This window comes from Falco naumanni, chromosome 4 (genome assembly GCF_017639655.2).
Source record: "Falco naumanni isolate bFalNau1 chromosome 4, bFalNau1.pat, whole genome shotgun sequence".
Classification (NCBI taxonomy): domain Eukaryota; kingdom Metazoa; phylum Chordata; class Aves; order Falconiformes; family Falconidae; genus Falco; species Falco naumanni.
Window position 1 is genome coordinate 9,393,938 of NC_054057.1, and position 21,441 is coordinate 9,415,378.

General features: G+C 37.3%; 1 protein-coding gene across 4 annotated transcripts in view; it reads left to right on the forward strand.

Annotated features, from left to right (window-relative positions):
• TBC1D5 (TBC1 domain family member 5) overlaps nucleotides 1–21,441 on the forward strand; it is a 326,354-nt gene that overhangs the window by 29,574 nt on the left and 275,339 nt on the right. Inside the window, exon 3 of one of the 4 annotated variants that reach the window (XM_040593276.1) lies at nucleotides 11,310–11,386. The exons of the other annotated variants lie outside the window; for them this stretch is intronic. The gene's annotated coding sequence lies outside the window, so the exon portion shown is untranslated. The remainder of the gene's footprint in view (nucleotides 1–11,309; nucleotides 11,387–21,441) is intronic. 4 annotated transcript variants of the gene reach the window in all.

The window sequence follows — 21,441 nt, forward strand, 5'->3', positions numbered from 1 at the left end:
GATTATTTAGTAAATTATTTATCTGATGAATTATTAATACATCTTCATGACATGCTTTAAATTATTTATAACTTAATTTTGAGTTTATTGCTTTTCGACGCTGCATTGTTACTGACTAGTTTTGATTTTTTTTTCCTTGGTTCTTGAAAATTAAAGTACTAGCTCTAAGGCAAAAGTATATTCTTTGCAGAATCCATAGATGGTTTTCAATGAAGTAATTTACCATGTAGATACTAATTTTGCTTAGCTTTATATTGCTTAATATCACTTTTCTACTTATTTAGCTTTTGCTTCTATAATTTCATAGATGTCTCAAGATCAAATGAATGACCTTTAAGAAGCAAAGATAAATGTTTACTTTAAAACATGTAGAAATAGAGTAGTTCTGTTTTCCTCTTATGTAAGTACTCTTTAAGTATTCTTAAAGTTAACTTGAGATATTTTTCTGCTAATAAAATGGATGTTTTTAAAATGAGACTCTTGATATTTGAACTAATACATTTAACTTCTAATAAGAAAATAGTATCTTCACGTTAATAACTCATGTGGAGAGTTCCTTTTTAGCAGCAAGGTTTTAAATATATGGGGAGGAATGGTGGTATCTTCAGGCACATGCAGAAGAAGGTGTGTGTTGAGGTTGGAAGGTGGGTGGTAGGGTGGGTTTTTTCACCACAGTTTTTTTGTGTGCATAGGAATTTATAATCTCTGAAAATGTAACATGTCTGTGTTGTATGTAAACTACTCTCAGGTTCTGTGTTCACAAAGAATCATTCCTACTGCAAAACATATTGTTGTGAAGGCTGGTTTTGCGTTGCTTTCTTTTGCCAATTAAAAAGGTCTGAAATCTCATCTTTTACTCCAGAGAGGCTTGGGTGAATGTATAAAAGCAAGGTAAGGGGCCAATTTTAGGCTTTACCTATGAGCACCAGCTCTGTGGAGTTTAAAACAGGTGCCTGCGATCAGAATTTGACTCGGTGTCAATACTGACCAGTGGGTTTTTCAGGACCAGTGAGCCTCTTAGCTGAAGTTGCCCATTTGACCTCAGTTCCCAGTGAGGGAACTTGCTGGGCGGTCAGACGGCACCTTGCAGGAGAGCAGTATGACTGACAGCCCTGTCTCAGAGCTGAAATGAAGAGGGCAAAGCAGCAGTTCCGCTGCAAAAGTGCCGTGTGCAGAACGTGGCCTTTATTCTATGTTTAGCGCTTGAAATGAATTGCTATATACTTTAAAGTTTTAACACAGCATGGAAAGGCTGCATTGTACATTTCAAGTTTCAGTGCTGTTGAAATACAGTAGAAATGGCCTCTGTAGACAGGTTTCACTATAGAACTTAAATTATGCATGTGTGTATCCAAATTCCTTATTTTGAAATATTGAATGTATGAATATTTAATTTGTATCTTGCTTTAGTATCTTCATATGCTTGCCTTAAAGGAAGCTGTTTCCTTTGATTTATATACATGGATAAAAATGTGTGTACAGTATGTATCAATGGTTTTTTCTCTCCACTGTGTTAGATGAACAGCTTTGGATAATGATAGCTTCTGATTTTTATTCTGCAGCTTGCTACCATAGTATAAAACGTAAATTTCTCATATTTGTTCTATTAATCTTACTTGAATTTCAAATTCATTTGCTTTCCAGAAATATTTTCTTAATTACATACGTTAAGAAAAGTATGTTGCAGATCTTAACGATGCAGTATTTTTGGTCTGTGCACAGTAACAAAGCTCTGAATATTATTATTTGGGGCAGAGTTCCAATCTGAAATTTGCATTTCTCCTTATTTGAATGTTTTCACTGAAGCTGAGAACTCCAAGGGAGTTCTTCAACATATACTAGTTTATGCGACATGCTCTATGAAATTTAGTACAGTCACTCTTATTTCCTTGTGTAAATGAGGTCTTATTGTTGAGTAAGACCTATTATAAGCAGTTACAAAGGTAAGTGCTGTCAATGCATTCTGCCACCAGTTTCTTGGAGTATGAAACACTTCCTGAAAGACGTGCTACTACTGTTATAGGGTAATATAACGCAGCTTATGTGTTGGCACTGAAAGTAGCTACTTCATAATGATGACAAGTGAAAGTACAGCCAAAGGTCACATTAAACAAGAGATTTCTTTCACACCTCATCCATTTTCTGGATGTGGAATGAAAATAGCTTTGTTCCCTATACTTCAGTATTTTTAAAAAGAAGTTATCTTGAAATAATTTTTTATGCCTTGTGTATTGCTTTCTCCACGTTTTATGAGGTGGACTGTGGAATTCTAGCATGCTAACTTTGGTGCTACAAAAGTGTTTGAAATGAGCTTAAATTCTGGGTGCAATTAGACAACATAAGTAGTATTTAAACTCACTACAATTTTTGTTTTCCTAATTTGCTTAAAGGCATGGCTTTAAGTTCTAGAAAAGGACTATTAATGTGCAAAGTGGTATTTATATTGATGTTGCATGACTAACTATGGTTTTATTTTTTTTTATCCCTTAAGAAAATATGGATTTTTTTCTTAAAATTGCAGTCCGTTGTTCAAAAATATAAAAGAAGTGAACCTATCTGTGTTGACAGACTGTTTCTTAGCTGTGTTTTAAAGAGATCCTGCCAGTAATGTGAGAGGATAATCCACCCTGTATGCTCTATCAGTTCCCCATTTTACACTGAAACGGCCAACCAGGATGCTAAAATAAGGTGTCATTTTAAAAACTTGAATAGTCAAGTATTAGATAATGAAAATGAAGCTGACTTGTTTCACAGGGAGTGCTGGTTGAGAAGCCTAAATCTGGTGTATTATTGGTAGGTGTATTTCTGTTCTAATCTAACTCCATAGAAATCGCAGAAGCCATATTAAGCTCTTCTTCAATTTATTCCATACAGATAAAAGAATTTTCATCTCATGAGTCATATATTTCCTGTTGTATCTTTAATACAGCCATTTTTAGTATTTTTCTTGCCTCTTTCCTCTATTGGTATGCTTAGAGAGTCTGTGTGTAGGAGCTTGTTATTTCACCCGTGAGGCAAGGAGGAGTTCAAATCAATAGCAGTGTGTTGTTGACACTAAATGATGTTTCTTCTTGCCACAATAAGACTTGATTTTGTCATCCTCATGACGCTAACTTGCTTCACAGAATAGGGGTCAGCACTCTCTCAAATCAAACTTTGCGAGTATTAAAAAGTCCTTTGAAGGAATTACTAGAGAAATACTCCAGTATTTGGAACCAAACACGTGCATTGGCTTTGTAAAAAGAATATCCAAGCTGTTTCACTTTGTAGGGAAGCTGCTTTGCAATGCATTTTGGAAGTCTGTGTTAAAGAATGTAGGATTGATCAGAGCTGACGGTGATGAAAGCATGATGTTTTGAAAAGAAGTGATTCAAACATTATTTAAAATATAAGTTGACGTAAAATATGGATTGTAGTAAGACCTTAGCTAAAAAAAACCCAACAAAACAAAAAACCTCAAGGTAGTAGAGGTAGAAAAATCTTTGCAGCAGTGTCTAGAGAAGATGTCCACAAGTAGAAGAAGGTACAGCCAGCAAGATGTTACCACGCTAGGTCTGGGAATGTGTTCTATAGCATGGTCAAAAAGGAGCAAGCAGTTGTTCATGACATGAACTAAGGATCCCATATGGAGACAGGAGCTGTAGAAAAATGGGAATTGGAGAGGAAGTAGTGTAACCATGGGAAGCGAGAGTGTGATGACAGAAACACACAGGCATAATATTAGTATCAACAGTGGGTTATTAAGATGCACAGGGTCTTTTGTTTTGGACATCTGAAAGCAACAGCAGAGGTGAATCATCCTAATATATTATAAAAATACCCGCCTCCATACAATGCATTTGTACATCTATATACATAACTTTCATTGTATGAAAGATGTTACAATTTTATCTGAAAGAACGTTAGAAGATATTACAGCTGCATGGTTAAACATTCACATAGTAAGTTGTGAATTTTAACTTGAATACTGAACTGCAGCAGCCTGTTCTATGAAAGCCTTTTAACAGTAAGTAGCTTTATTACTAGCTACACACACACATAGCTTTTCTATTTGCACTATTTTCATTGTTTTGTATTTTTATGCAAAGCGTGCTCTCAGATGTTTATGGTGTAAACTGCAATCTAATATTTTTTGGGTTCACAATATCTCCCCTTCTCATTTCTTCCATATGATTTTCATAAAGTCATCTGATATAAACTATCCACATATCACGATGACCTTTCCTGGAGAGGAAATGCCTCCTATTTTGAAGGCAGTGAAAAAAGTCCTCATGGGAATTACAGTAACTAGTTGTATTTCAGTAATGGTAGAATATTATATAAACTTCAATATTTGCTGGATTTTTTGAATGTGTGTTAACTGCAGGAAAATGAGTAGCACCTAAAAGATGACCAGCAGCTTCAGACATGTAGCTCATTGAGTTTCTCTACCTCAATTCCAGAAAGATTTTGATAATTCTCCTTTTCATTTAAATGTGTTTTGATGAGTTAGGACAAGTCTATATCAGGAGCACTCTGCCAGTTTATTTATACTAGCAATACACATTACCTCAGATGCAACTTACTAGCAAGGTGGTAGTCAGAATAGCTTAGTCTTGTTCATGCATACTTCACTCTGTCTCCAATGCTGAGAGAACATAAAAATCGATTTTGTTAGTGTAACATACCCTTATTTTTATGAATTTTGCACACTTGTGGAATACCACCAGCATACTCTATCCTGCCATGCGGTCTTATCAGAATTGTTAAGATGCCTACCAGAAAGAGCCTTAAACAAAGAGTCTCTAACATCTTGTCAGCAATACAGTGAAGATGCAAGAAGTTCAGTGAAGAAGGCTGTGCCTAGTGTGGTGACTTGTCTCTACTGAAACATGTTTTTCCTTTCAGCTGAAATTCTGATCTGTAAACATTTGAGTGTAACTTACGACAAGCTGATAGTGGCACTGAAGTTGATGAATATATTCTCTTACAACATTATATTTAGTAAACACTAATTTTAGACTATTTTCTTTATCCCAGGCTTTTGCATTTGACATATGGTTATAGCTGGATTTAATGTTCCTTACTCTGTTGTGAGGATCAACAAACATTAAAAACATCCCTTATAGTGGTTGCAAAAACAGCAAAAGATATAAAATGCAATGAGCTTTGTTATTCTCCTTTTTCTGGTTGTTGTTTATATTGCTTCTTGTGAGTGTGTGTGTGTGTAACTGCCATATTTCAGTTGACCAGAATTTTCAAAGACCTTAGGCATCTGGAATTGTCCCATTTTATCATATTTATGTCATTTCTAGCATTTCATAGAAAAGTTGGGAGGTTTTAGATTCATACTGCAAAACAACTTTTGTACTGTAAGTTTTAACATGAAATCAATAAGATCTGTGGATTCAGGTAAGCAAGAATTAAGTCCTTTTGGAATTATGGTATCTATTGGTACAGATATAGTTGGTGCATATGAGTGATCTAGAAACCTGATGTATAAGCTCTTTGAAATTTCTTCTGATTTGCAGCCAACAAATTAAATGGTTGCAATTATTTGACTAGATAGATTTACTTTTTTCTGTTTCTATACAGAACTGCTTTTCTTTCTGTACTATGCAACTCCTTGCCATGGTATGTCTTCTTTATCTCTATTAAATAACTATTAAAGTTATCGCTTCTTTAATTGGTTCAAAAAATAATTTTCTTAACATTTTCACTCGCAATTTATCAAGAGTTCTATTTGGCTTGCTATGCCTACTTGTTCTTAATAAATACACACGCTATCTGGGAGTGAATGTAAAAATAACTTGGGAGTAATAAGTATATTTGGTAACAACCTGAAAAAAAGTCTTTTTTTTTCTCTTTAATCACCTAAAATCTACAGTATTACTCTTGAGACTGTTTCTTAGAGAGAGATGTTATTGTATGCATGTGCATGCAGTACATTCTTAGAACAATTAGTAAAACTACAGGCACATCTGAAGGCATATTCTGCATTTTCAGTGAAACATATTTTGAATAAGTAGCTGATCTATTGAGTAGAGTTGTCCATTGATTCTAAAGATATTTTTTTCTGTGCTCAGACAAATCAAGATGGTAATCATTTAGAATTTCTTGCCTTCATGAAAAGGAGTGATGAATAATATAATTGGAAGGAATGCATGAGTCATGAAACAGGGAGCTGGGCAATCATGGAAAAATTCACTTTAAAAACTTCTGCTTACCAGGATCTGTACTGTGAGTTCAGTTCTCTGTAACAAAATCCACAAATTACAATGGTAGAGGTTTTAATAAAAACCTTGGGTGGATGAACAACTCTTTAAGTCAATTTGAAAACTGTTTGGTGGGTTATAAAAAGTTCTTTAACTCTCTGCTAAAATGATTGTGGATATAATGATCAGAAGACACTCTGTGTTCTGACCCCCGTATGAATGTGAGAGCAAAGTATCTTAAGATATGCTATAGTTAATATGGAGCGAATGTAGACCCTACGGTCCTGAAAGTATCTGCATTACTATAAACCAGCTTTTAAGAGCTGTTAAAATATTGATAACTTGGTAGAGCACTTCAGAAACTCTTATTTCTATTTCAGATGTAGATATGTGTAGCAAGTCAACATTTGTACTCTTTTTCTTGGGTGTACAACTACATGTAAAAGAGAATAAAACCAAGTATTGTTACTAAATAAATGGCTTAATTTATCATAGCTCCACCCACAAAAAAAAAACCCCTTACCTATTTTGCAGCTTTTTTCCCATACTAAAATCATCAAGCATGTATTAAAAAATTGCTAGGTAGAATCAAGTACCACTTCTGTGTCCCAGGCAAGACTCACGTAACCAGCAGTTGTTCTCCCTGCAGTGACCTGGGCTGGGCAGCCTAGCACCTGCCTGTTTTCTTTTCAGTGACCCAAGCCAGATTTATTGAAAACCTATTGCTGATGTTTTCCCTGCAGTCACTCATGATAATTTCTTTTACATGCTACAGCTGTTTTTGAAAGATCTCTTCTTTTTTTCTTTTCTGACTTCCTCTTGCAGTAAATTCAAATGGGTGATTTTTAAAATCACTGGGTAGTGTTGACCATAGGACTGGTCTGGGTGTCTTCTTTTAAGGCATATTATCAGCACTATAGAAAAAGGGCAACTGAGATTTACTTTCCAAAGGAAAGTTCAATCTCACCCGTAATTCTTAGGGACAAAGAATCCTGACCTTGAACTGAGTTAACCACGTTCACTTGTCTTGTGAGAATCAAGGTGAAGCTGTTGGTGGTGGCTTGGGACAGGGCAGAGTTCAGAAACGTTCAGAAACAATAAGGGAGATATTTTGCTTTGTGAACTAACACTATGAAAAAATTATGTGGCAAAATGCTCTAAATGAGAACAAGAGGCTGTTAATGATGTAAACCTATTAATTACAGGATTAAGCTGACCTTGGGAAAGTAATATTGCTAAGTAGCGAAACAGTAAAGTATGAGTTTGCCATTTGGGGAGAGATACACCTCAGCTTTCATAATCATTGCCAATGGAAATTTTGGAAAATCTTTTAGAAAAACTGATTTTTTTAAAAGTAAAAAGGAAAGTCTTTTGGTGTTTTGTTTGTTTGGTTGGTTGGTTTTTGTTTGTTTGGGGTTTTTTTTGTTTGTTTGTTTTTTGTTTTTTTCTCTTAAGACATTTAAATACTGAAGTGAGCCAGAGGTTCTTGGTTCTTTGCATGTTTTATAGAGACCATATTATAGCAGAGATTGTGCACCTTGCTGTCAGTTTGCAGTCTTATTTGGCAACTCCAAAGCAGTTTATGTGGGCAAGTGATTAAAAAAAAATAAATACTCTGGCTACTACTGAGTGACTAGAATTTGCCTTAGCTGGAAATATAGATGATATGCATAATATGAACATTTATCTAGATCAACATGAACTGCTTTTTCAGTCATCCTTGTTGTGGGACAGCTAGTCTAGTTTTTGTTGGAATAAATGGTGCTCTGCAATATAAATGGAAGCATAGTAAGGGTGATGGATTGGGAGAATCGCTTCAGAAACTGGAGAAGGTGGCCTTGCTAAGCCCCTTTCCCTAGTCACATGTTCTTACCACTTTAATGCCGACTGTTGCGTGTGTATCCATGCATTCTTCTGCTATGTTAGTTGTAATCTTTATTAATTTTCTGATCTGACTACATTAGTGCTAGTTCAAGGAAGGACTGATAAAAAGACAGTTAAAAGGGATAGGAGGCAGTCGTGAGCCAGTGCCTAGGCATGGTGTTAAAAACTACTGCTACCAGGAGCATAAAATGCACAGGGTAATAATTGCTTACTGTTTCTGAAGTTTATCTTGCTTTATTTTGCAACAGTAGGAGTGCAAATTATAACATGTTTGATTACTTCTAACTCTGATTTACTCATTTCTACTTTTGTTGATCTTCTCCAGAAAGTACATCATCATTTAAAAAACTCATAGGTACAAAAAAAATTAATGCAGACACCCCCCCTTCCCTCATATTGTCTGAAAAAAGAGACATTTGGCTCAGTATGATAGAGTTTTCTTAAGTAAATTCCCTGCGATACATTGTTTCTTCAGTGTTCCAAAGTTGTTTAAGGTAAAAATTTGTGTAATTTGCAAGGCTTAGTTGGCGTCCTGAGTATAGAAATTAAAATGTCGATGTTGTAATTTTACTCATATATACCTTCATTAGTTTACCTGCCTTGTAAGGCTTTGCTTCTCAACATTTACCAAAACTTTTTCCTACAAAAGATTTCTTTGCAGTTCTTGTGCTCTTCTGGCACAAACATGAGTGCATGTGCAAATTCTCTTGTGTTCAAAACTCATGCTCTAGTTAAATTCAAGTTAAGTGTCAATGTGTGTGTCAGTACACAGTGTCAATGTGTGTGTATGTTTTGACTTAAAAAAAATATTTTTATATGGTTATTTCATTAAGATCATGCTATCAAGTACCATGTTTTGTTCACATGATGCTTTGATTCTTAAAAAAACCCAGAAAACAGAAAAATGCATGTGACTAAATGTTTGAAGAAATATGGTTAATACAGTGATTTGGGAAGACCTACATTTACAAGCTATTTAAAGTCCTATTGCTGATTCTATATAATTAACACTAGTGATGTATAAATATTTGTTTAATACAAATTACTTGAGCAAAAATGTTTATGGTTTCCCATAAATCAAATTACAAAACCACAGAATAGTTGAGGTCAGAAGGCACCTTTGGAGATGATCTAGTCCAACCCGTCAGTTCAAGGCAGGGTCAGCTAGAACTGAGGACATTGTCTGGGTGGGTTTTGAATATCTGCAAAGGTAGAAACTGCACAACTCCTGGACAACCTGTTCCAGTCTTTGATTATCCTCACGGTAATTTTTTTTTTTTTCTTATTTTTAAATGGGATTTCTTGTATTTGTACCGGTTAATTTTTGTTTTCTGGATACTACTGAGAAGAGTCAGCCTCCATCTTCTGTACTCCCTCCCATCAGAAATGTGTAGAAATAGATGAAATCCCCTGAGCCTTCTCTTCTCGAGGCTAAACAATCTCAGCTTTCTCAGCATCTGCTTGTATTTCTTATAGTTCAAACCCTTAATCATCTTTCAGGCCTTCTGTTGGACATACTCTAATAGATTCGTGTCTCTCATTCTGTGGAGCCCAGAACTGCATGCAGTACCCCACAAGTGTATCACCAGGGCTGTCTAAAGGGGAATAATTACTTCCCTCGACTTTCTGGTAATTGTCTTCCTAATGGTCTTGGCCTTTATTACTGTGAAGACACAGTGCTGGCTCACGGCCAACTTGGTGTCCACTAGGATGCCTGGGTCCTTTTCTGCAAAGCTGCTTTCCAGATGCTTGGCCCCCAGCCTGTAGTGTGGCACATAAGGTAATTCTTTTTGGTGATAGATGTGAGGCTGACCAGTGTGTAGTTCCATGGATCCTCCCTCTTGCTCTCCTTCAAGGGCATTTGGTTTGCTCAAGTCCCTAGGACCCTGCCCTTTCCAAGATTACTGTGAGTGGCCTAGCAATGAGAGTAGCCAGCTCCCTCAGCACTTGTGAGTCCATCCCTTCAAGACCCGTGGACTTGTGTGCATCCAGTTTGTTTAAATATTCCCAAACTTGATCCTGCTCCACCTGGATCAGTCTGCTGTGCCCTGGACTTTCACACTGGTTTCATGAACCTGGGATTGCTGAAGGCTCATCCCTCCAGTAAAGGCTGAAGCAAAGAAAGTATTGAGGATCTTGGCCTTACACTTCAGCGGTAGACTCACACATTCCCTCATCTTCCTTTTGCTGCTGATATACCTGATGCTTTTCAGATCCCTTGCCACATTCAACTGGGCTTTGGCTTCCTAACCCCATCCCTGCATATCTGGACGATGTCTCTGTATTCCTTTTGGGTTGCCTGTACCTGCTTCCATCTCCTGTACACTTCCTTTTTGTGTTTGAGTTCTGCCAGCTGCTCCTTGTTCATCCATTGAGGTCATCTACCACGTTGGCTTGTTTTCATGCTTTTTGGGATGAACCATTCTTAAGCTTGAAGGAGGACATCCTTGACAATTGGTCAGCTTTCCTGGACCCTTCTCTCCACAACAGTCTGCCATGGGATTCTTCCGAGCAGATCCCTGGACAGTTCAGAGTCTCCTCTACTGAAGTCTTGGGTTATGATCCTGCTTTTTGCTTTTTTCCCTCCTCTCAGGATGCTGAATTCCACCATCTTATGGTCACTGCAGCTAATGTTGCCTCTAGCTTTTATATCCCTGATCAGTTATTCCTTGTTTGTAAGTATGAGGTCCAGCGGAAAGCCTCCCTCTCAACAGCTTCTTGGTAATTTGTGTCATAAAGTTGTTGTCAACGCACTCCAGAAAACCTCTGGATTTCTTATTTTATGCTGTGTTGTTTCTCAAACAGGTACTAGCATGGTTAGAGTACACCGTGAGGACCAAGATCTGCTAATGTGAGGGGAGTCATAGGGAGTGTTACCCAAGGGATTGTTTTACTTGTAGATTAAGTTGTTAAAAGTAAGAGAAATAGTTCCTTTTCAAAAGGGAGAAGGGGTAGAACATGTAAATAGGTTAGAAAAAAACTCAGCACTTTCTTGTCTGATATTAGGAATTGGTCATTGGCCTGATTAGGTAGAAGGGTTTTGGGCAGGAGATCTTGTCTCCAGATACTGTATATGAAGCAAGAGATTAGTGAATATTTTGCTAAAAAGCTTAGAAAATTGCAACTGAAGTATTTATTTCCTTGTGTGTTATTAACAGTGCTTCTGTGAAAACGTGATCATCCTCACTGTTTCTTTTTGACAACCGTTTCCACAAAAATTTCTACTAACAGATGATTAAAGATATGGAAGGAAGACTGGAGGAGGAAGGAGTCATATGGAAGAATTGCCAAAAGTCCCATGATGCAAGGTTTCATTTTTGTTACTGACTGTTTTCTAATATGCAGTCTTTTTTCAATCGTTTACCTTCAATTAGATATTATACATATATTGTTGTTGGAACTACAACTGATGTTTAGTGATTTCTCTTTTATTTATTTTCTTTTTGGAAATTTTTAGAGTAAGATGGAACATGCCGGAGACCTTGCATTTGATGATATTTGAGCTTCAGAAGTTGCAATGTTCTAGCTTTCTGACATTGTTCTCAAGTAGATAGTGTGCTCGTAATCTTAATAATTTAAAAACAGCAAAGACAGCTGAAGTGCATTCCATTCATTCAGTACAAGAGGCGTTACTTGTTCCATATGGTTGTGTCTACCAACCTGTTAGCTAAAACGTGATTAGAAGTTGAGTTGCTTTCTCTCATGCTCCTTTGTTATGCTGATTACATACCCATAAGACTGGGAATTTCTTTACATACAGTATGATTTTTCACTGCACACTTATTATGCCTTTTATTTGTTCTATGAAATAGCAAAATGAAGTGGTTTGCATAGCACTTCTTTGTGCAGAATACTGAAAAGACCATAGCCTATGCTGGTGTTGGTCAAAATGGCTGTTTTATTTCAGGGATGGGCTATACATCCCCCAGGATGTGGGCAACATGAATGAGGCCTGTTTCTACTACTACTTAATAAACCTCTTTTACTCCCTTAGATAATGTCACTTCTTATCTTATCTCAATTTATTTCTGTTTCAGTCTTTGAGGATGATCCTTATGTGTAGAAGAAAAGAAGACTTTACAGGAGCATAGACCTGAATGTCTGCATTCATCTCTGAGTTGTGATAATGAAAATTTTTCTTCAGAATCAGACTTTTACATGTTTCTGGCTTGACTGGACTGGCTAGCTGAGTGACTTGCATGTTAAAACTAAAAATCAAACAAACAAAAGTCTCCTTCAAGAGGAGGTGGAAAATGGGTTATTTTTACTCCCCCCCCCCCCCCCCCAAGTATTTCTAAGTTGGTGTGGTTGACTTACTAATGAAACATCTGGGAGTGAGCTGCTTGGTTTTGGTTTTGTTTGGGTTTTTTTTTCTTTTCCCCGCAGTCTTCAGGTGGTTTGAAGCCTTTATGACAATTAATTCAGATGACTCGGAGGTCAATTCAACATCTAGTGACAGTCCAGACTTTGGTTTGCAACCCTGAATCAGATCAAGAAATGGTCTGATTCTTAATAGCTTGCATGGATTTTTACAGACATTGTTTTATAGTTGGTATTTTTGCTTAAAATTATTTGCAAGCACTGGTTTTGGAAGGAAAACAACTCGTATGAGCATTTTCCTAAACAGAAGTGTCTCATTTGTTGTAGTCCTTTGAAAATTTCTTGTTTAAGCTTCCTATTCAGAAATGTACCTAGCAGGATTCGTAACTTTGTTTTACCTTCCATACCTTGTAGTTACCTCTGGTTGCTATTTTTTGTGGATGGTGGTCAGAGAAGGGTCTTTGGTAGCTCAGGTTAAAGTGCAGGAGGTTGAACCTATGCTTCCTCCCAAAATGGTAATGGTGGGTGCGTTGTTGATTTGTATACCACAGAGAGCCTTGCTGTGAGAGTCAGAAGATACCAAGTTTGGTTCCTAACTCACTGCCACATGTGCTCTACAGCCCTCTTCTGCCTCACTTTCTTTTGGTAAAGTGGAGATGACAGTTTTACTGAATGGAAAATGGAGATAAAACTTGAGTGTTCCTTTCTTCTTCCTCATCTCAAGGTTTTGTCAGAATGTACAAATAGCTGTGATGAAAAAATGTGAGAAAAGGAAAGTAGATTGATGGAGGTGAAAAATCACGCTATGAGTGACTAAGAGTGAGAAAATCTGTGAACCTGTGCCCCAGGTGAGGCTGTTTTGTCAAAACTGACATTTGCTAACATGATTCTTCTTTGGGGGTAAATACAATTATAAATTTACCCAGTTCTCCCTCGGGACATTTCTTAAAAGCAGACATACTGACTGTAGATAGACCCAGAACTGATAAGCATGTGAAGAAATGCAGTTAGTTTCTTATGCACTGAGAATTGTGTATGAGAATTTCTTATACACTTACCTGGAATTCTTGTGCAGGCAGTGAAGATTTCAGTGACACTTTCTAATTGTTTAAATTAAGGCTGGTTTACTTTCCTCATTGGGTTTAATACTTCTCACCCCTAATTTTTAATCTCAGTGTCATGGTTTAACCCCGGCCAGCAACCAAGTACCACACAGCCCCTCGCTCACTCCCCCTCACCCAGAGGGATGGGGAGGAGAATCAGAAAGGAATGTAAAACTCAAGGGTTGAGATAGGAACAATTTAATAGGTAAAGCAAAAGCCGCACATGTACGCAAAGCAAAACAAGGAATTCATTCACTATTTCCCACTGGCAGGCGGGTGTTCGGCCATCCCCAGGAGAGCAGGGCTCCATTGAACGTAAGGGTTACTCGGGAAGACAAATGCCATAATGCCAAATGTTCCACCCCTTCCTTCTTCTTCCCCCAGTTTATATACCAAGCATGATGTCCCATGGTATGGAATAGCCTTTTGGTTCATTTGGGTCACCTGTCCTGGCTGTGTCCCTTCCCAGTTTCCTGTGCCCCTCCAGCCCTCTCACTGGCAGGGCCCAAGAAACCCAAAAGTCCTTGATTAATATATATAAACATCACCCAGCAACAACTAGAACCATCACTGTGCTATCAGCATTGTTCTCACACCAGAGCCAAAACACAGCACCATACTAGCTACTAAGAAGAAAACTAACTCTATCCTAGCTGAAGCCAGGATACTCTGCACTTTTTTACTTTAACATTTGAAGAAAATTTAATACTTAAAATGTGAGAGATGTCATTTGAGAAGTTCCTGATTAGATCAACAGCTGTACTTAGATTTTAATCAGAAAAGGATCAAGTATTGCATCTTGTTTTCTTACCAAAACTGTTTCAACCTCTACATTGGCCTATTATTTTCTGCTACTAGGTATCACTTTGGAACACTTTTGCATAATAGCATGAAAAAACTCAGGAAGCGAAGTCTGGACACATAAGTTTTTTGTGTTTGGGTTTTGGGGCTTTTTTTGAACTTACAAGGAAACCTGTACAGCAATAAAACTTCACTGTATACTTGCATTCGATACTTTTATTAAGGGAATTGGTATCCAAATCCATTTTTCTCCAAGTCAAAAAGTCTATGCACTTGTTCAAGACAGATGCCATAATAAGTTGGCATCAAAAGTTAAATGAAAAAAAAAGCTTCCTGGATCTCTTTATTTATAGGACCCATGTCCCGGTTGTATGAGCAACAGGCAACGTACTTAGTAATTTTTTAAAATCTGACCACAGGTACGTACTTTCGTATAAATCTAGATAACTGACTTCAAGGGCAAATAACTTTTTCCTTAGTGATCAGATGCTGGGATCGAGTATATTTTTATCTTCCCAAAGATATATTTTTATTTTATTTTATATTTATTTTATATTTTTATATTCCCAAAGTATGTTCCCTCTGTCTACTAAGACTTGAGTTCTTTGAAGTCTTTTTTGGCCCAGCTGCTGAGGATAGTATAGATATCGATACTTTGCCTGTGATTTAGTTTCTCAAAGTTTTGTTCTGTTTTCAATATTGCAGAGTTTTTAGATTTGGGATTGTTTTAGAGCATCCCTTGCCATAGTGATTAAAAAATGCAGGTCTTATAACAGTGTCCATTCTCTTGAAAATTTCAGGAGGTTGGGTTCAGCTTGTGCTTGGTTGGTTACAGCAGATGATGATCTGTTTTTAAATGAAGGAAGGAAATACCCTACTGTGCAGTAAAATTGGAATACAGATTTTACAGTCTTACTAAAAAGAATAATTGATGTTTCAGAAATACAGAGGATGATTAATTGCTTTCAAATAAATAATATTAAATTTATTGTATTTGTGAATTTTTTTTTGTGTTAAAAGTTGTGTGAAAACATATATGTATGTCAGCTGTTTTGGATTTGTAGTTCATACTGTACTTTATATTGAGATTAATGATGAGAAAAAGGGTAAGGCATTTTTGTTATGGGCAATTTGTTTCATTTCAGACTGTATTATCATTTGGTGAAAGCCCTATTGATTAGCCTTTGTAGCTTTACAGAGGTTTTCTTCTAAGCACTTAAAGTTTGAGTTGTCTCAGTCCCATAGGACTGAGAGAAAGCTGTTAGTACCATGAAAATCTCCTTCTGTATGTTTCTAACAGCTTGAAGCTTGTTCTTGGAATGCAAAATATTAGCACGTTAATGTTATTAACCCCTTTAGTACAAAATGCTTTAGGAAGTAAAAATATTTTTGTATCTTCAAAGTCCGGATTGTTTCCTCTATGTGAGTACAGTTTCTTAAAGCTGAAAAATGTGTTGCTGTGCAACAAACAGATGCTGCTCTAACAATGCAATACATTATGTACCAAAAATGATCTTGGTTTTAATCATAGATGCTGATTTAATGAGAGAAGACTAGCTTACATCAAAAATGGATTTAGGGTGTGATTTTGTTTTCTCTGTGTTTTCTCTACATAATTAATAGGAATATGGTACCTTATATATTCTGTTTTAAATTTGAAAGTGTACTTTGGTTTTATGCCATTTTATACTACAGGTTTCTAAGTCTGCCTTGTATCATGCTCTTCTTTTAATTGCTTTTTGTGATATGAACACAAGGGCATTAGTAAATCTTGTATCTTTAATGTATTTCCTCAAAAGGTGTTGCTTTTTTACAGAACAGAATTCTGTTCGTGCTTAATCCTTCCATTTTGCCCACATCTCCTTTTTAATTTATTTTCTGAATGTTTTCTGTCCAGTGTTTTCATCATGCATCTACCATGTGGGACACGTAAGATGTTTGTCTGTAACTAACATTAGTTTATGGATCAGAAAAACAATGCTAATCAATATCTTCAGACACTGTCAGTTCTTTATATCTTGAGAACACGCCTGACCCCCTGGGAGCATTTCATCGTTGATATCTGTTCAGTTTAACTTTCATTTTATTCAGCAGATATTTTGTAACGCAGTGTTAGTTGCTCGCTCTAATCCTCCTATCACCGATACAAATTTTGATTGACAATTTTACTTTTAGATAAAGTCAGATAATACTATACTTGGGGGGGGCAGGGGGAAGTCTTCATATTGTGTTTTTAATTCCACTGAACCCAGCAGAGTTAAATGTAGTTTGGATGCACAGGGAAGAATTAATGATTGGAAGATACAGAGTTGGTAAATTATTTATTCTGGCCCTGAGGAAGCTGAAAAGCTGAGTGAAAGACTAATAAATCATTTGTGGTAGTGCTGGTTGTCACTTCCAATTATTTTAGACGGTTTTGTGATAAACTGCAGCACCTGCTAGATATCCCTGCACCATCCCTTGATGCTTGCAGTGCAGCTTGTTCAGTCGATTATCAAAGGCAAATTTGTCTAAAGTTTCCTCAGGTTGGAAAGAGAATTACTTTCCTCAGTCACCCCTTCCCCCATTTTTTAAGCTGCTTTTTCACTGCATGCATGAAATAGATAAAATCTGTGATTTATTTAGAATTTTATTGACATAATGTACATTCAGATATCATCGATTGAACCACTGAGGGAACAGGATGAGGGGTGACGTATCTGTGTGAGTGTAAATGTACCCTTGAAAGGCTGGCTTCCTTTCATCTTTCTGAAGAACAGCTGTTTCTAAGGTATTCATCCTCAGATTTTGAGGATTGTGTTGGAACTAGTGCTGAAGTTACAGAGGAGACAGACTTCCGTATCAGTTGACTTTGTCACTTGTTAAACTCTTCTACTGCTTTTATTCAGAAAGTCTTCATTTAAAACTATAATTGCATGTACAAAGTCCCTATTGATCCTCAGCATGCAACACTTGAATAAATAGATTAAAGCAGAGGAAAGTAGCTGGAAGACTGGAGAGAACATTTAGAAAGAGCACTGGAGTGATTTTCAAGAAGGAGTGGGAGCAAAATGTTGGAAAGCTCAAGGTTGTTTGTAGAAAAAGGCTGAAAGTAGGATGAATGATGAAGAATGAATGAACTGGGACGGGTTAGTGGAAGGCAGCTGTTTCTTTATGCCACTGATAATAGCATTGTTAGGCATTGTCTCATTTAGGTGCAGTCGGACCACCCTTTTCTCTGAGGCAAAAGAACCAGGCCTACCCTGAAAATACTCATCTTTCCCAACTGGAAAAGTGGTAAAATGTAATGCCATTCTATCTGCGTTTCTTGTAAGCTTCTAAATTGGTCATCTCAGAAAGATGTCTTGGAAAAGAAAAGTTATAGAAAGTTGAGCTTTTTGTGTTGTCTGAAGGACAGGGAGGAGGGAATTCCTGGTTGTGCAAGCACTCATGTATTCCATTTCTGCTCATCTTGGGGAGAGGATGCCAAAATTTTAAGATTACATTAAATTAGAGTGCATCAAGTAGTCAGCTTAAAGGTGTTGATTCTCTTCCATGTCTCTGTTACTGGCGGAAGGGTGCATCTTGCACACAGTGCTGAAAGACTTGCTAATAAATACTGAATGCTATAACTTAACAATTATACAGTAAGTTTTTATTATCTTTTCCATTATCTTCCTAACCTAATCCGGCCAAATAGCATTGAATTCTAAACATTCTGAGTCAATACAATGTACAACTCCAATCTGTGGAAGGTAAAAAATTCAAGAGCTTTTTAATATATATTTCCTTTTTTCCATTAGTGATCCCGGCTTGGAATTTCAGGTGAAATCTTTGTCATTGGAAGTGGTGGTATTTTAACCCAGATAACTAGTTCAAGACAAATCAGAGAAGTGACCATGATGACTAAAACCAGAATTAAAAGAGCTTTGTTTTCTTGCTTTAAATCTTGTTCAGACAGACTTATTTTTTTCATTGTGCTCCTGTACATCAGAAAAGAATCAGATGGAAATACCAAGCACAGTCACCTTGCTTCCTCAGATGGCTTCAGTACGGAGATACCTGCAGAGTTGCAGCTCTAGATCTGTGAACTTTAAGAAAGCTCCATGAATACATCTGTTCCGAGTTCCAGAAAGTAGATACTAGGTGCCAGAAAAACATACTAAGCTCTGACAAGGTGTTCTTGTTGTCTGGGGAGACAATTTTTTTTAAAATTTGGTTTCCTGGAAGCTTTTGTTATTGTATCAGTGTCCATTATCTACAACCACTGGTGACAGTATAGAAAGGACAGGCTGTAGGACCTAATCTGTATTATTATAATTGCATTGCTATTAAAGAGTGCTTCATTAGGCATTGTGTATCTGATGGTAACAGAAATGAATGGAATTTTTTGTACAGCTTGAATCGGTCATTTCTTCATGGTTTGAACATCTAGACATACGTGGATGCTAATTGTTGTGTTTTTACTTTCTTGTGTTCCCAAAGAAAGGTGGTGTCCATAGTAAATGTTGGTTTTCAAGTAGAAGTACTTTTGCTGTAGTAGTTTTGTATTTATTTATTGCTAAACAGAATTGGTACATTTGTGCGTTTTTTTAAAGCAACTACAGACCTTAACATTTACAAAGTTAGTAATTTTTATAGTTTTGCATGAAAATGGAAAATCAATTAAAGTATTTTTAGGACTTCTAAAATTCCTATTTTAAAACTAATAAAATTAATTCAAATCAAATATATGTGCAGTTCATATAAGTACACAAAGATAGCAATAGGTAATTTTTTTAAACATAACATCATTTACAGGGTAAGTTTGCTGGGTATATGTTAAAAGAGGAAGAAATAAGAAAAATGCATTTTTAAATGAAAATGGATTTATTTCATGAGATATTGCTTATAATAAACTGAACTGTTAACTGTGCTTAAGAAAAAAAAAATATCTTTAGACATACTTTTTTCCTTAATTTAAAACATAAGAACAAGTCTTCCTGCCTTCTTTGTTGGTTTACAACTTTGAAAGTCATTGAACTCCCCCTGTCAAAAAATGTGGAAAAATCAGATATGATATTTAGCGTGTCACAGTCTGAGATGCTGGATAAGTCATTGAGCAAACTATTTCCAGGTTTTCGACCTATCTTTCGGATTTTTTTATACCTTTGGCAGTGAGGCTTATGGCAACCACAGTGACTCGGACCAAACATACTTCTAACCTAGTCATCTTTCTCCAGCCTGTCTGAGGAATGATTCTTAAGGAGAAGTTTGAGGAAGTGCGTGACATTATTTCCCTCATATGCTATCCTGGAGATCTGAAAGCTTTTAGGCAAGGAGAATCACTTTTTATCCAGGAACCTTCCTGCTCCCCCACCCCAGTTTTCTCTTTCTTCCAAAAATGTGCTCACTTTAACCTTTGTAAAGTTTTAATGTCTTGTGGCAAGGAGTTCCATGGCTTGACTTTTAACTCTGTGAAGAAATAGCTCCTTTTGTTTGTTTTGGAAATGCCACTTAGTACCTTCATTTAATTTTCCCTTTTGGTAGTTCTTTGAGATTATAGCAGCAAACATACAGAGTGATTTATCTTTTGTTGTTTTTATTTAAATTAATTTTCATAAATAGTTTTATGCCCTAAAATTGATTGCAGATATTTCAATTTTTATTTTAAATATGTTTTAGAAGGAATAATATTTAACTTAAGTATTTCAGATGTGTGCATCTTTACAGTATGGCATTTAGCTTGTTGACTTGGGGATGATAAAAGATAGATAGGATCAGTTATGTGGGCTTCCTTAAACAGGAAAAGAAACTAAAGGAAATTTTTCACAGTATATTATCTTTTCATAACAAAGTTTTCCACAAAATACTCTGTCAATGAACTTCACAGCATAGGTGAAAGTACTCTTAGAAAGCTGTGATTATTTTACCTTTTAAAAACTTCCTCATGTTATGAAAGAGAAAGGAACCTAATCCATTATGACTTCTATTGAATATCATCCAGGATGAGGCAGACAAAATATTCTATAAGCAACTGGGAGAAGTCCACAATCGCTAGCCCTTGTTCTCATGGGGGACTTCAATTTCCCACACATCTGCTGGAAATACACTACAGCAGAGAGGGAAGAATCTAGGAGGTTCATGGAGTGTGTGGAAGATGCCTTCCTGACACAGCTGGGGAGGGAGCCAGCCAAGGAAGGCGCCCACTGGACCTGTTGTTGGCGAGCAGAGGAGGACTGGTGGGTGATGTGATGGCTGGAGGCCGTCCTGGGCATAGTGATCGCAAAATAACAGTTTTCAGTTCTCAGAGAAGGAGAGGGGTCAGCAGAGCTGCTGCCTTGGCCTTCCAGAGGGCAGGCTATGGCCCGTTTAGGAGATTGGTTGGCAAAGTCCCTCAGACGGACACAGTCCTGAAGGGCAAAGGAGTGCAGGAAGGCTGGACATTCCTCAGGAAGGAAATCTTAAGGCGCAGGATCAGGCTGTCCCCATGTGTCGGAAGACGAGCTGGCAGGGAAGAAGACCAGCCTGGTTGAATAGAGAGCTTTGGCTGGAACTCAGGACAAAAAGGGAGAGTTTATAAAGTTTGGAAGAAGGGGCAGGCAACCCAGAAGGACTACAAGGATGTCACGAGGTTATGCAGGGAGAAAATTAGAAGGGCAAAGGCCCAACTAGAACTTCATGTGGCTACTGCCATCAAAGACAATAAAAAATGTTTCTATAAACACACTGGCCACAAAAGGAGAGCTAAGGAGAATCTCCATCCCATATTGGATGTGGGGGCAACATGGTGACAAAGGATGAGGGAAAGGCTGAGGTACTTGATGCCAGCTTTGCCTCAGTCCGTAACAGTAAGACCAGTCGTTCTTGGGGTACCCAGCCCCCGAGCTGGAAGACAGGGACAGGCAGCAGAATGAAGCCCCACAATCCAAGGGGAAACGGCCAGTGACCTGCTGTTCCACTTCAGACACACACGGGTCTGTGGGGCTGGCTGGGATCACCCAAGGGTACTGAGGGAGCTGGCAGAAGTGCTCAATGAGCCGCTTCCCATCACTTATCAGCAGTCCTGGCTAACCCAGGAGGTGGCTGGAGGTTAGCGAACGTGACATCCATCTACAAGAAGGGCCGGATGGAGGACCTGGGGAACTACAGGCCTGTCCATCTGACCTTGGTGCCGGGGA